The following is a 15,122-nucleotide window of genomic DNA, read 5'->3' as shown; positions in this document are numbered from 1 at the left end:
TAATATTTAGATTTAGACTTAACATTTAGATTTAACATCTAGATTTAACATTTAGATTTAGATTTAACATCTACATTTAACATTTAACATCCAGATTTCACATTTAGATTTAGATTTAACATTTAGGTGTAACATTTAATATTTAGATTTAACTGACATTATATTTAACATATTTCAAATATTGCTGTAAATGTGATAAAAAGTGACTTTAAAAAAATCACACCACTTTTTTAAATGTTGTTTGAAGCTAAATGTGGCAAACTGTTGCTGTCAATTTCAGTGTGAGCCACTTCATAAACACCACCCCATGGTCATTATCCTCCATTATGTGTGGCACAAAACGGCACAAAAATGTGCAGTGGTGTCAGACTCAATAATGATTAATCCATCACAATGCCTTTGCGCTCTAATGATAAAAATAAGCTCATCTCAAAAACTAAATGATTTACACAGTTCAAATAACTTATGGGGTGTTAAGAAATATCTTGTTTATGTTTCTACATTAAATCTTTTTTGGATCAGTATGTTTTGTCTTGTTATTTTGTAAAAACTGATGAAAAAAAGTCATTTTTTATATATAATACACCGGGCACCTTCTCTCTCTCTCTCTCTCTCTCTCTCTCTCTCTCTCTCTCATGTCCTGTTACTGCATTTTGCTAACTCGGCCATACTGCATGTCAGTAACTTGGCTTCTTCTCCGGAGCCTTTGTGCTCCACTGTCTCCACTGTGACGTGTGTGGTTGTGCTGCTGCCGTGGTCCTGCCTGATGCCTCCTGCTGCTGCTGCTGCCATCATTAGTCATACTTCTACTGTTATTATACACATGATTATTGTCACATATGTATACTATCAAATATTAATATATACTTTCAACATATTGTACCACAGTAGCCGTAATTATTATTATAATATTATTACTTTCATTAATGTTGTTGTAAGCTACTGTCATTATTGTCTGTCCTGCATCTCTCTCTCTCTCTCTCTCTCTCTCTCTCTCTCTGTCTCATTGTGTCATACGGATTACTGTTAATTTATCATGTTGATCTGTTCTGTACTACATCTATTGCATGTCTGTCCATTCTGGAAGAGGGATCCCTCCTCAGTTGCTCTTCCTGAGGTTTCTACCATTTTTTTTGCCTTGTTAAAGGGTTTTTTGGGGGGAGTTTTTCCTTATCCGCTGCGAGGGTCCAAAGGACAGAGGGATGTCGTATGCTGTAAAGCCCTGTGAGGCAAATTGTGATTTGTGATATTAGGCTTTATAAATAAAATTGATTGACTGATTGATTTTTTTTAGTACACAATTTTCATACTTTTATAAGATGGTTTATTGACTTAAATAACCTTTTAGCTCAGGTTGTACAGATTTAGGGATGTGAAGCATTTTAAGATATTAAATTCAGTTTGGTTCAGTTCAATTTAGTTTCATCTATAAAGCCCAATATCACAAATCACAACACAACACTATCGACTATGCCAGAGTATAATAAAAAAAATCATCCCTGTACTTCGCCTATGGCAGGCTAATATATTGTTACTCACCACTAGACGTCTTTACAGAAGAACGATTTGTCTGTTATTGTGATTGCTGGCAAAGGCATCGATGATTTTATCTGTGTCCAGATCTTTGGTCCTCCTGGTGTTGATGATCAAGAATGGTTACTGTTGCACGTATTGCCACTGCTGTTCCTCAGGTATGTCTTCAAACACCGGAGGCAAGAGGTGCTGCGCTCGGGCGGGCCTACCGTAAATAATGTATTATCGGGCACCCAATAATACATTATTATCATATTACATTATAAAAACACAGTAACAGTACACAGTATGTGCTTTGATCTGACTGAACTGCTGTAAGAACTTATACAGTATGATACTCACTAAGCAGACTTTGCAGTCAACAAGCTCCCCTGATTAGAGTCTAATAGATGTTCCATGGCCCTAGGTGCAAATTACTTAATAAATATGTCCACATAGGTTTATTTCCTCTTAATGGTACTCCCAGCATGGCAGCCATTAGTCGCTGTGACCCAATTTAAGAGCCATCGCTCACGCAGCCAAATCAGAGAGTCATGTCTCTGCTGCCAGCATTATTTTACCTTCCTGCCAAACCCGTCGACACATAACAATCCATGATCTGACTGCAGAGAACAGGGCCGTGCTCTTGGTCTGGGTGTCATGAAGTTCTGGTGTGGGGTAGGTAATGGGGCAAGACTGAAGTTCAAGCAGCAAGTCTGTGAGGACAGAAATAGAGGGCTCGGCCGGGAAGGAGCACCTGCCACAGATAGCAAACATGTCGCCTGCGGTCATTTTGACTTGACCAGCTGACTTCACTACAAGCTGATTGGCTGTTGAAGTAGGTGATGTGCTTTAAAACCAGCCACCTGCAATTTGGCCAGCTGAGTTGCAGGTGACACTATCAACCAGCTTGAGTCAAGCTCAGACTGGCCAGTTCACACCACTACAACTTGTCTCTGCAAAACAGTTTAATCTCTTGGGGATCATTGGTCTGCAACAAGGAGAGAGCACACACGGCCGCCTAGAGATAAAGTGCAGCGCCCTCTGTCTTTTTTCAGAGTGCGCTGGCATTCTTTTGTGCAGACGGTCCAAGCTCTAGTTGAAAATCTTTGAATTCTTTTAGAAATGTGCTAGTATCAGTGAAGCCTCTAGCTCACCTGATAGTGTGCGCCCCATACAGGCCTTTTGCTGCATGTTGTCCCCTCTCTCTCTCTCTTTCCCCCACATTTCCTATCTCTCTTCACTTGTCCTATCAATAAAAAGACCAGAAATGTGCTGGTGTCGTCACTGCTGCCCCTTTAGCTACTGTCTATCCTGCTGTAAGAAACTATCACAACAAAGACAGAAAAGCCCACGTACAGAACAGTTAGACACTGGATGTTGCTGGTGAGTGTTGTGCTTTTATCACCACACTCGTTGTAAAGTTGTAGTTGTGTCGTCAACCCTCTGTTAATGCAACCCATTCTCACTCAGACCTCGTATCAACATTTGGTCATGGACTTCACGTCGAGATATGACGTACAACGTACCCTGGGTGCTTTGTTTGTTAATGTCCTGGGACACCATGTCAACTTTAGCCTGTTACATGCAATGTCTTTTTTCAAAATATGCCTGTTTTCACAGGAAATATACATTTTGCATACAGTTTCTATAAAATAAACACACTACGTTGGTACAACACCGAGGATTGACGTTTTATTCCTTCAACAGCAAACACACGTGGTTACGTTTTGCCAACACATGCATGTAGTTGGGTTTAGGCAACAAAAGCACGTGGTTGGGTTTGGGAAAAAAAGAACAGGGCTTGCCTTTACAATCTTATAGGAAGCAAATACCGCCCTCCTGGGTTAAAGTGGTTGTGTAACTAATCATGACTATAGCTGCAGCACCAGTTAAAGATACACAGTTGAATTCATTCACACAGCATTTCAAAACTGGTGGGTAATGCTGTCTAGCCAAGAATTTGCTGGTGCTACAGGCTCTGTTGGTGTTTTTGTAGGTTCCTCTTGTGTGCTACTTACAGTCTGGCACCTGGCCGCTACCTTTTAGGTCTGGCTTTAAGTCCTGGCCTCACCTGTGGGCTGAGCCCAGGATGACCTGAACACGCAGAGGGCAGCAGCAGATAAATACAATACTACACACAGAGAGATGATTAAGAAGAACTACTTCAGTATGAGTCTACACATTGTTTTTTTTTGTTTTGTTTTTTTTAGAAAAATCCTGCATAATATTTCTTAAACAAGAGAAGGTGCAACACAGATAAAGCTTCTTATATTTTGGACTTGGCATTAAGGATTCAGGACAGCACTGTGAATAAAGGCATCACTTTACATGTCTAGGTTCACCAAAGAACCCAGTGAATGTGATTATGGCAAGTCAAGTCCATTCAATTCAATGAAATACACACACATGCACACACAGGACCTATACTGTACGTGCATTAAATGGAGAGATGTCAGAGTGAGGGGGCTGCCTTGGACAGGCTACAGTAGTATTCATATTACAGAGCTACTGAGTCTGGCTCAAGTCCCAGACAGGGCAGGTAACAAATATCAAGTCTGGACCTTTGGGCAAGGTTCTTAATGCTGCTGACCGCAAAGACAAGATTGTTGACCCTGGTCATATATAGTATATACATATGTGCATATTTTTACCTGTTATGCAGCTTTTTGCAGGTTACCCAACCCGGTGTAGGACTCTGTTACAGAGTGTGTTTGTGGCAGGGGTTGAGTGCTGATGAACATGCCTTCCTGATGACCACTTTGCCCTGCCAACACCACTGCCAGCAATCATTTAAAAAAAGCTCCCATTTGGCCTGTGGTCTGCCTGCTCTGGCACTCTTGTTCTCTTGGAAGAGTTGTTGACATTTGTCCTGTTCTTCCTGAGAGAACACACACAGCCACTCACAGACACACACGCATTTACAACAACAGTGAGACCTGAAAGAAACTGTTCACTCTTTTCCCCAAGTTCCCATTTTTCTGCGACTTCTCCCTCCCCTGAAAAAAAAAAGAAAACATGAAATTAAATGTGTGTGTACATTTTATCATGTCTGCTATCGCCTTTTGAAAATTGCAGGTAGCGGAGTGTTTAACATTCTCTTGTCAAGCGTCCTCCTGCTGGGACAATAAATGCCTGTCCAGTTTTGCTCACAGCAGCGGCTGCAGATTACAAACAGCAGGAGCACGCCGGAGTCTGAACACAATACCGATAAGGATGCCTGTCTTAGTGCCGCCGCTTTGGCTGGCTTCTCCTCATGCCAGGAACCTGCTGCTTTCTAATATTTACACACAACTAGAATGGCAAATGTACCGTAACTTCACCCACACACTACCCCCACACCTGGAATCAGCGTGCATATTTTTGTGTGTTTTTGTCTTTTGGGAGACAGGTTCTGTTTTTTGACGAAAAGGAGAGAGGGAGGGCTAAATTATAGCACAAACAGAGAGAAATTTTCATCGCATCTTTTCATCCAGGAGTTTCAGGAGGAGGTAGGTGTGGATGATTGCAACTGAGTTGTTATTCAACTTTTTTTGGGTGGAAGTCTGAGAGAAAGACAGAGTTTCTGCTTTACTTTTTGTCAGGTGAGGGTGGAGGGTGAAATGCAGATTTACTGTCTAAGCTGTGACAATTGAAGAGCAGGGAATGTAGAGAGAAGACACAGGAGGCCACTGACACAGCAGATTATTCACAACGGCAAGACAAAGGAGTCCATATGATTTAGATTAAAACACAATGACGAGACAAATTACTTCTTTATACCTTTTTGGTGCTAATTCTCTGTGTCATAACAAGCACCAAAATGACAAAAAAAAGTGTAGTCTTTTTTTAAAATGTGAAATGCTTTAACATCCCAGAAAATAGCATGATTTACCAATCAGCATATCAGTTTGGATTCTTCAACAATCTGTCTGCTTTATTCCTTCATTCAACTGAAATCAGAAACTTTAAAGCTGCATTAGTGGATTTTTTAGGCCACTTAGGGGCAGCACAACAGGCTGAAACATCTTAATAAGTTGTAAAACCTAAACAGTGTTAAACTGTTTTCTATTTGGACATCCTGCAGAGTAGGATGCATTCACATGGCATTCTCACTTTTAGGGGTGGGAATGGCCAGAGGACCCATGATATGATATTATCACGGTACTTAGGTCACAATACCATATTAGACCTATTGTGATAATGCAGTGTGCTGGCTATTGCGATAAAATATATCACAATTTTTTAGCTTTTTTTTTCAACTGGAAATTATGTTACCAAACAAAAACTTTGTCAACATCAGTTTTACCTCATAAGATAAGGTTTTCAGTGTGCTCATCCAATTGACCATTGGCTAAGCCCCGCCCTCAGATGCAATGAGCCAATCACAGTGCGTATAGCCATTCCCATACATTCGGACATTCTCCGCCTGGACGTCCATTGAAATGCATTACAGAAAGTCAGTTTTGTTTGGTTTTATGAGCTTTTTCAGAGATTTGAAGTTTAAAAATGGTCAAATGGTGTGCTTGGGGTACATGCAATTCCGACACAAAGTACGAAGTGTCTCCTTTGGATACAGTTGTGCGGTAGACCACAACATCAACTCAACGTGAATAAGATTAACAATGATGTCTACATCTGTTCTACGGTAAGTCAACATGGAAAGAAATATAAAGTTATCTTTAACATCTCTAGCTAACGTTAGCTAAAGTTAGCCTAACGTTAGCTCCTAGCTGCGTTGTTCATCATGTCACCTTGTTTGCTGGGAGTTCATTAGCCGATTTTGTTCCAGTTTTGTACTTTGGTGATCGTACATCATTGTTAGCTGTTGTCCAAAGGGCTCTAGTTAAGCTAACGTTAACTTCTGGAGCTTAGCTTCATTAACTTATCTGTAATGGCAGAGATAACAAAGGTTGGCAAACGTTATGCTGAATGATTCAATGTAAATACTGTAGCACCAAACTAACGGAGAGACACTCTTGGTAAAGATGGTAAAAAGGCTGTTATCCTTCAGTGCCACTTTAACTTGTTGTCTTTGATGGCGATGGCAACGAGATGCAGTTCACATGACACTGCCTGCAAATCATGTCATATCCAAGTCCTCCTTTCATTCCATGTAAAAAAAAAAAATCCAAAATAAGTCCTTATGTTTGATTGAAAGGCCGACTGCACATTTCTGATTTCTTTCTCCGCTGCGTCCATCTTTGTTTTGATGAACTTCCTGCCAAAGGCCACTGACTGAGACCTCTGCTGACCTCACCAGGAAAAAAAATATCAGCACCATCTAGTGGACCTCAAAAGCAAAAGATTTTATTATTCTAGTACCAAAGGTATCAAAATTAGTCATGCAATGGTCCTCGGTAAAATATTGAACCGTTCGCTCCGCCCTGCACAGATCAATACGCCCTTATGGACCGCGGGTTTTCGGTTTTGCAATTAATTGTGCATTGATGCTTTATAGGCCACTGTGTGTGTGTGTGCGTGTGTGTGTGTGTGTGCCCGTCCACAGGCTGAGTCCATGGATGTGTAAAGAGAACAGCCGAGTCTGCCTGCTGCACAAAAGCCCTCCCTGCGAGTTAATGTCCAATCACTGTTGTGGCTCCGCCCACTCACCTCCTCACACTGTTGTAACTGGATCCAGGGGAAAGCGACGTTCGCCTCACACAGAAAAGAAGCAGAAAAAACAAACACAGAGACCAAGGCAAAGGCAAGCGGAGGAGTTTAGAGACAGAAGTATGAAGAAGCACCGGCTTCATACAAATCTCCGGTGTGGGATCATTTCAGTTTCACTGTTGAATAAAACGAGGGAGTGAAAACAGTTAACAGAAATTTCACTGTCTGCAAACACTGCTTGAAACATGTCTAGTGTTTCCCCTGCCATTATATTAGGGGGGCGCCCCGCCCGCACCTTGTCCTTTAATTAAACAAACTAAATGGCCATATGTTATTTATCTTATTTACACAATGGCATGCCATTTCTGTCTCTACATGGTCGCACATTTACAATCCTCCTTTGCTCTCTGTGTCATGCGCACGCACACGTACACACACACACACACACAGGTGAGCGTGGCCTGGGCCGCATATTCCTGACCGAAAATTATAACTGAGGCAGTCTATGGAGCAGAGCCTGTGTTGCATTCAGGTATTGTCACGTAAATAACAAATTCCAGCACTTGAATAGGCTGTAGCACACCACAGCAGCATGTCAAGTGCAAAGTCAAGCAAAATAAAGAGATGATTTTGGGGGAAAAAACTGTTCTCTTTACGCACAAAACACGTACCGAAACTGAACAGAAACCGTGGCCCAAAAAACGAGGTATGGACCGTACTGTGAGCACTGCAATTCCCGCTGTGCCCTCAGTCCCCCGCACTTTTTACAGCCATTACAACCGCGCAATGCGTTTTTAACATGTGGTAACGTGTTTTTCCGAGCCGTCTTTACATGTGCACATGCTGTCCTGTTGTGATCTGAATCAATCGCACAGATGGGAGATGTGCTCCTGGGCAATGCAGCTGTGTGTTAACGATGTTCAGCCAAGCAGCCAGCAAGTAGCAAAAAAACCTTGCACAGTTTCTTCCAAACAAATCGTGTAAGTTTAGTAATGCTGTTGCATGTAGATAATGTTAGCTAAATGATGATTAATTAATAGATGCCAATATATGAAGTTAAGCTAGTTAACAAGAACACTAATGTTAATGTTATTGTTACCTATGTTAAATACCTTGCTAGCTAGTTTCATGCTAGGAATAAACCCACTCCTCCTTAATAAGAACTTGTGCTCACTATTGCTTTGCACATATTTTTAAAATCTTTATTGCCACAATATAAAGAGCAGGGTCAGGGAGGAGACAGTGGACCAGAGGCCAGCAAGGATGATCATGCAGGGTTCTCATAGATGAGGAGAGATTATAACTGGCTGAGAGAAAAAATCTATAGCATAAAAGTGACTTTGAGGTTAATTTCCACAGCTATGTCACCACTACTATTCTTAATTCTATTTCTAAATTTTGCTTTGCACATTTATTATCTATATTATTGCAAGATTGATAGAAGAGGGATAGGGAGAAACCAGGCAGGTACAGGACAGGGACCTGACAGCATCACCAATTATCAGCCCAAGGCTTCACAGGTAAGGAGAAATTATAACTGGCGAAGGAAATGTCTATAGGATAAGAGTGACTCTAAGATTAATTTTCATAGCTATTTCAGAACTACTCATTTATACTTGAAAATGTTTTTGTCTGTATTGCAATAGGTAGCACAGGGAGAAGGCTTAAAACTATTTGATTAATTTTGCACATCTGTGCTGTCATATTTGACTAAAATGTAAAATACATCTTGATGTTGATGTTTAGTGTTGTGTCACCTTGTCACTTCCATATCATTTTGTGCAATTGAATGCGAGAAGATTATAAATCACTCAATAGACCAATGTATATTTGCTAAAATTAATGATGTGTATAATAAAAAAATCGATACTTGGAGTCTGTGTATCGATAAATATCAACATACAAAATATCGTGACACTATGTTGTATTGATTTTTTCCTCCACCCCTACTCACTTTTATTGATTTGGGTTAATTTGCTCTCTATCGTCTCTCTGATCATTGTTTAAGTTTAAGTTTAAGTTTATTTACTTTATTAATCCCCCTGAGGGGAAATTCAATGTTTTCACTCTTGCTTGTCAATTACACACAGGTCCAAAAGACACACACATGCACAAACAGGACCTATACATGCACAAAGTGGAGAGATGTCAGAGTGAGGGGGCTGCCCTTGGTCAGGCGCCCCGAGCGGTTGGGGGGTTCAGTGCCTTGCTCAAGGGCACCTCGACAGTGCCCAGGAGGTGAACTGGCACCTCTCCAGATACCAGTCCAAAAATGCAGTCATCTTTTTTATTTTTGGCCATCTGGGGACAGACAAAAAACCGTGATGGCGATGGCCAAAATTTCAAACTTGAGGATACAGAACTTTACAAATCAGAGTTGGGGGGAACAGTAATATTCTTGAAATACCAGAATGTGGTGACTATAAGGGAATAATATCAAAGAATTCTACATTTTTTAAGGCTCGGTATAACTAAAGCAGGTCACCAAACTGCAACAGCCTAGAATACACTTGGTGGAGTTATGGAGGTGAGGCACCATCAAACACTTTGTCCTTATGACTTAATACTTTTACAAAGAGTCAGCCAACAATCTCTCCAAACAGGCAGAGAAAATGTGCACAGATTTCTGTTTAGATGACATTCTCTCTCTTGTGTTTGCTGTATTGTAACCTAAACCCTCAACGGGAACTACAATAGGTACAGGAATGGTACTTTGTGGACACACATGATTCTCTGTACACCCACATATCCCGTGCTTACACACAAGTACAAGTACAAAAACAAAAGAAAAGAAAATAACAGTTGACGGCTGCTGAGTTGCAAGGCAGAACACACCCCAGCAGATGTTCAGGCTACATCAGAACTCACATGACAACAGATAACACCTTCACACACTGCAGCATTGTGAAAGTTTTCATAAATCGACATCTCCTTCAAACATCTTCAAAGTCTTTAACGGACTGGGTTCCTAAACAGTTTAAAACTGAAAGTTTCACACTATTTCCAGAACTTAATTTCCACCTTGATTTTCAGTATGTACACACTGTTTTGTGCACAAATAACTGTAGACTTTACTCCTTTAATCAACTGCACTTTTCTAAATAATGTTCAAATATATTAAACCCTAATTTCTTTTACTCTCAATTTAAAAGGAAAATCTGAAACTATGGGAATGCAAATAACACATTATGATGGAAATATTACAGGAATTATAGGGCAGTAAAACTCAGCTAAACACTGGTCTTTGCACCTGAACCTTATTGCTGTGAGCGCACAATAACACATTCGGGAATGCGTCATTTAGGTAAGGCATAAATTGGTAAAAGTCAGCGAAAGACTTTAAGAAACAGTGATGAACCTTTGCACATAATTCAACCTGGGCTGTCAGTTCAATGACTGTATCCATACACTGTATGTCTGCACCTTCACAGCCTTAATGTCCTCTCTGTCATGAAGTGTTTGAATTAAGCATGTTATTAACATGACACTATACTCTACCATAGGTGGAATTAAATCTGCAAGTCACAAGTAAGTCTTAAGACCAGTGTTGGATGTAACGTATTACAGTAATCACATTACATTTGTCTGTAACTTAATAATGTAACACGTCACTGTTCTTAAAGTTAGTAATTACATTACAGTTACTAATCAATTATGTTATTTGTGTTCTTCAATTCTCTGCATAATGAGCAGATAGAAAAAAATATATCAGACATGCCGACAACCACAATGCTGTCCAACACCAGTGGAGAGTCCCTTAAACTTGAACAGCCTGTGCTGACTTTGAGGCAGAACAGGTATAACGCCTGGGACACACTGCCTGCGTGAGCAGCATGAGTGCATTGTGGAATCTCTCTCTTTTTTTTTTTTTCAGGGCCCAAGTTAAAAAGTAAGGGCATCCACACCACCAGCATGAGCAGCGCTCCTTAGGCATGCAACATGTAGAGAATAAAGTCTTTCATATAAGCCTTTTTTTCTAAGTGACGCATGAGGTTTTCAGCCAAAATAGACTGTGAAAATGTTTTTTAACAGTGGTATTGACATTATACTAGGGATGCACAATAATATCAGAATATAATCAGAATCGGCCAACATGCTGATAATATTGGAACATCCTCTGTATCAGCCAGTTTCAGCTTTAACTATTTTTTCTGTGACTCAGTGAAGGATGGGGGCACAGACCTACCAACCAGGGCTAGAATTAGCAGCACTCAGGGCAAGGTGAGCACATCTGTAGAGGACAAAAGTAGCACAATCGAGAACAAGATGCTTCAGGTTTGTCCTTGTGGCTGGCAGAAAGTAACATCAATAAAAGGCCTTAGAACTCATCAAGGAAAGAAGAAGCATGTGGCAAAGAAAGGGCAGAGTAGCTGCTTTGATCAGTACTTCGTTAGAAGGCAGTCGAGTCAGTGGGATGAAGTCCAGCAACAGGTAGAAAACCACAGTTGGCAGGATATCAGCTCTTAGAAGGGCAGAACATCTCAGGAAAAAGAGGAGGAAGAAGGAAAATGCAAGGACAGCTATTTTCAGGGACCCTTTTAAGTTTGTTAAAGGATTGTTTAGCCAGGAAAAGGGAGGGCAGCTTAAAGCAGAAAGGCTAGAGGTTAAAGAATATTTGAGAAATACATATTCAGATTTAGAGAAGGATAGGATAGTAGGTTTCCCACCGGATATCTCTCCATTAGCAGGGATAGAGTATCAGATGGACATCAGGCCACCTAGGTGAAAGGAAGTTCAGGAGGTGGTCAGGCATGCAAAGGCTTCTTTGGCCCCAGGGCCTAATGGAGGGTTTATAAAAGTGCACCTGATATCCTTAAATTTTTGTGGAAACAGCTAGGAACAGTTTGGGAGAAACAAATTATCCCAAGAGCATGGCGTAGGGCAGGGGGTGTCCTCATTCCTAAGGAGAAGGAGTCCGTGGACCTTAGCCAATTCTGGATGATTTCTCTCTTGAATATAGAGGGGAAGATTTTCTTTAGTGTAGTAGCGCAGAGATTAGCTAGCTACTTAGAAAGGAATAGCTTAATAGATACTAGGGTGCAGAAGGCAGGAATACAAGGTTTTGCAGGGTGTTTAGAGCAAGAAGCTGGCATTAGGGGAGTGGGACCAACTAGAAAAAAACTGGTGAAAGGAGGTTCCCACCTGATGACCCAAAGACGTGTTAGTTATCACTGCTCATTGGTCTGTACGGTTAAGCCTTGCCATAATAGCTTATCAATTCCGTAAGAACATACATACAGACATCTTACAACAGAAAATCAGAAGCTAGAAAAAGTGCCTCACACATGCGTGATCACAAAGGATCACAAAGGAATAAAATAGAAAAAAAATATAAATATATACAGACAATCTAAAAACTGTAGCCTTTAAAGTGCAGAAGTGTGCAAAAGTGAGAGCATCCCGGCCTTGAATGCCACTAATGAAGAACAAAAAAAAGTCTCATTATTAGAAATAAAAAGGAAATCATGAAACACAACACTTAAACACAATGAGACATGAGATCAGTTCTTAAAAATGACAAAAACCGAAAGGCACTTTTAATTCACCAACATCCTGTAGGCCTATCCTGTATAGCGTCCATATTTCTGTTCGTGGTGCTGAACACCTTGGCAACAGTAAACAATGTGTCATATTGTGAAATATTCGCAAGATGATGTTGTTGACAATGTAGTGGAATGCACAGTAGGGGTTAACGATAATATACGATATATATCGTTAATGATAATATCGTCATTGTTGTTTTAACGATGTGCAAATTTACGTTATCGAGTATGCAAATGACTTCACAAAAACAACTGAAAACACACGCTGAAAGGTTGAAACCCCACACATTCACTGAACAAGAGTTACGTAACTTGTGTGCAGCAGCACGCCGCAGTACGCCTAGGTGGTCACATGATCTCTCACTGGCACCTTCCCAGTTAGGGAGACAACATGGCAACACCGCCCATGGATGCTTCAGCAGCTTCGGAAGACGTGGGTCAACTGTAGTGATAGGTCCTGGCCTGTCAGGCTAAAGTTCGCAGTACCGGAAAACCGTCTACGGAGCTACCTAGCCTAGCCACAGTTAGCTGAATGAAGCGTCAACATGGCAGTTTCAAGTCTCCCCGCCGGAAAAGTTCACCTTCAAGGCTGAAGACTGGCCTAAATGGATTAAACGCTTCGACAGATTCCGCATTGCTTCTGGATTGGAGATGCAAGCAGAAGAGAATCGCAGGAATGTGATCTTTGAGAGAGCAAAGTTTAATCAGCGTCATCAAGAAATGGGCGAGACAGCCGACAGTTTCATTACGGCGCTGCACTGCCTGGTGGAGCACTGCGGTTACGGGGCTCAACATGATGAGATGGTGAGGGACAGGCTTGTGGTGAGTCTACGGGACAAACGCCTATCTGAACAGTTGCAAATGGACCCGGAATTGACGCTACAAAAGGCCGTCACCAGAGTCAAACAGAGCGAGAAGGTAAAAAAGCAGCAAGAAATGTTAAGAACATTTTTCCATTAATATCATCCATGAGAAACAATTAATGAGCTATAATCAGGCTGTTAAAAACACATATTTAAAGAATATTGTCTAATTATCGTTATCTTCAAAATCCCCCAAAATATCAAGATATTATTTTTTGTCCATATCGCACACCCCTAATGCACGGCTCCAGAATTGAGTGGAGTATTGGCTTTTAGTTGTGGAAAAACGGTAGTTATATTAGCAGCATCTGTATGAAAATGAGCCACAGCAGCTCAGTGAGGTAGCCGACGTGTACTGTTAATGCAGGCAGGCAGGAGGCGCGCCATACGCCCGCCCGCCGCGAGCCATTCAGCACCGCGGACAGTTGGACTAATGGGCTGTCGGACCAATGACATGGACCCCCCACTCCAGGTGGACGGCGGGCGGGGCTCTGTTGTTGTTGTTAGCCTCCCTGGAGCTGCTAGCCGACTGTGGAGCTTCGGCGTATCCCCGCTCCTGTTGTCGGATTTCACGGGAACACCAAGGATGGTAAGATGAGGGCAGTTGAGTTGATTTGCACGCTATTTGTTGTTATAATATGCTGGGCTAGCTGCGTTAGCTGCCTCACCTGAGTTAGCTGCACTAGCTGCGTGGTGTTGACACACTCAGGCTGGGGATGCTTTTTTTCCAAATCTTTCTCATCATCTTTCTAAACTAGACCATGGCTTTAAGGTTCATAATACAACGTTCTGAAAGCAGATGTATTAGGTTACAAACAACAGGAGGTGATATCATTAATTCACAGGAGGAATCGATAAGGGAATTGATAAAGAATCGGATTAATAAGCAGAATCGATAATGGCATTGATATCGATAAAATCCTATCAATTCCCATCCCTAATTGTTCTATATATTGATATAGTTTAATTTTGAAGCAATTTTAGCCAACTGTGGTGACGTCTTGATTCTCCTAATCCTTGTTTTGTGCTAATTTGTGGGCAAAGGTCAGGTTTAATATTATATTAACTGGAAATCATTTGACTCTTAAGGTGATGTGGGGTAACACAAATATAATGTAACAAGTAGTGTAACAAATTACTTTCTACAGGGAGTTATGTTTAGTTTTTTTTTTTTTTTTAAAGTAACAAGTAATGTGCAGTGTTGGGCAGTAGCCTCACTACATGCAGCAATGTTACTAACATAACTACGTTTCTCAGTAGCATGGTGGTAATGTCACTACTTTCTGAGTCAAATAGCTTTTCAGTAGTGAAACTGATTAATTAACCAAGTAGTGCGGTAGCGTCTACAAAGGGTACAAGCTGTTTTTCCCAGGAAAAGCTCTGAAGTGCAGCGGACCTTTTTCTGTGGAGGTCTGGATAAAAGTGAGGATAATAAAATGTCATGTGACTGACACCAGCTCCACATTGAGGCATGTAGACAAGGGGAAACACTTCCATATTACATCACTTACTAATCCTTCAGTTCATTCTGCTTGCTGCGTCGCTACTGGCTTTTCTTGGCAAGACCCGCTCTTCTCTGCTTCTGATTGGCTACGTTGCACTTCTTTATGCG

The sequence above is a fragment of the Epinephelus fuscoguttatus genome, linkage group LG14, assembly GCF_011397635.1.
Source record: "Epinephelus fuscoguttatus linkage group LG14, E.fuscoguttatus.final_Chr_v1".
NCBI lineage: Eukaryota > Metazoa > Chordata > Actinopteri > Perciformes > Serranidae > Epinephelus > Epinephelus fuscoguttatus.
Note: the sequence above shows the minus strand (reverse complement) of the source record.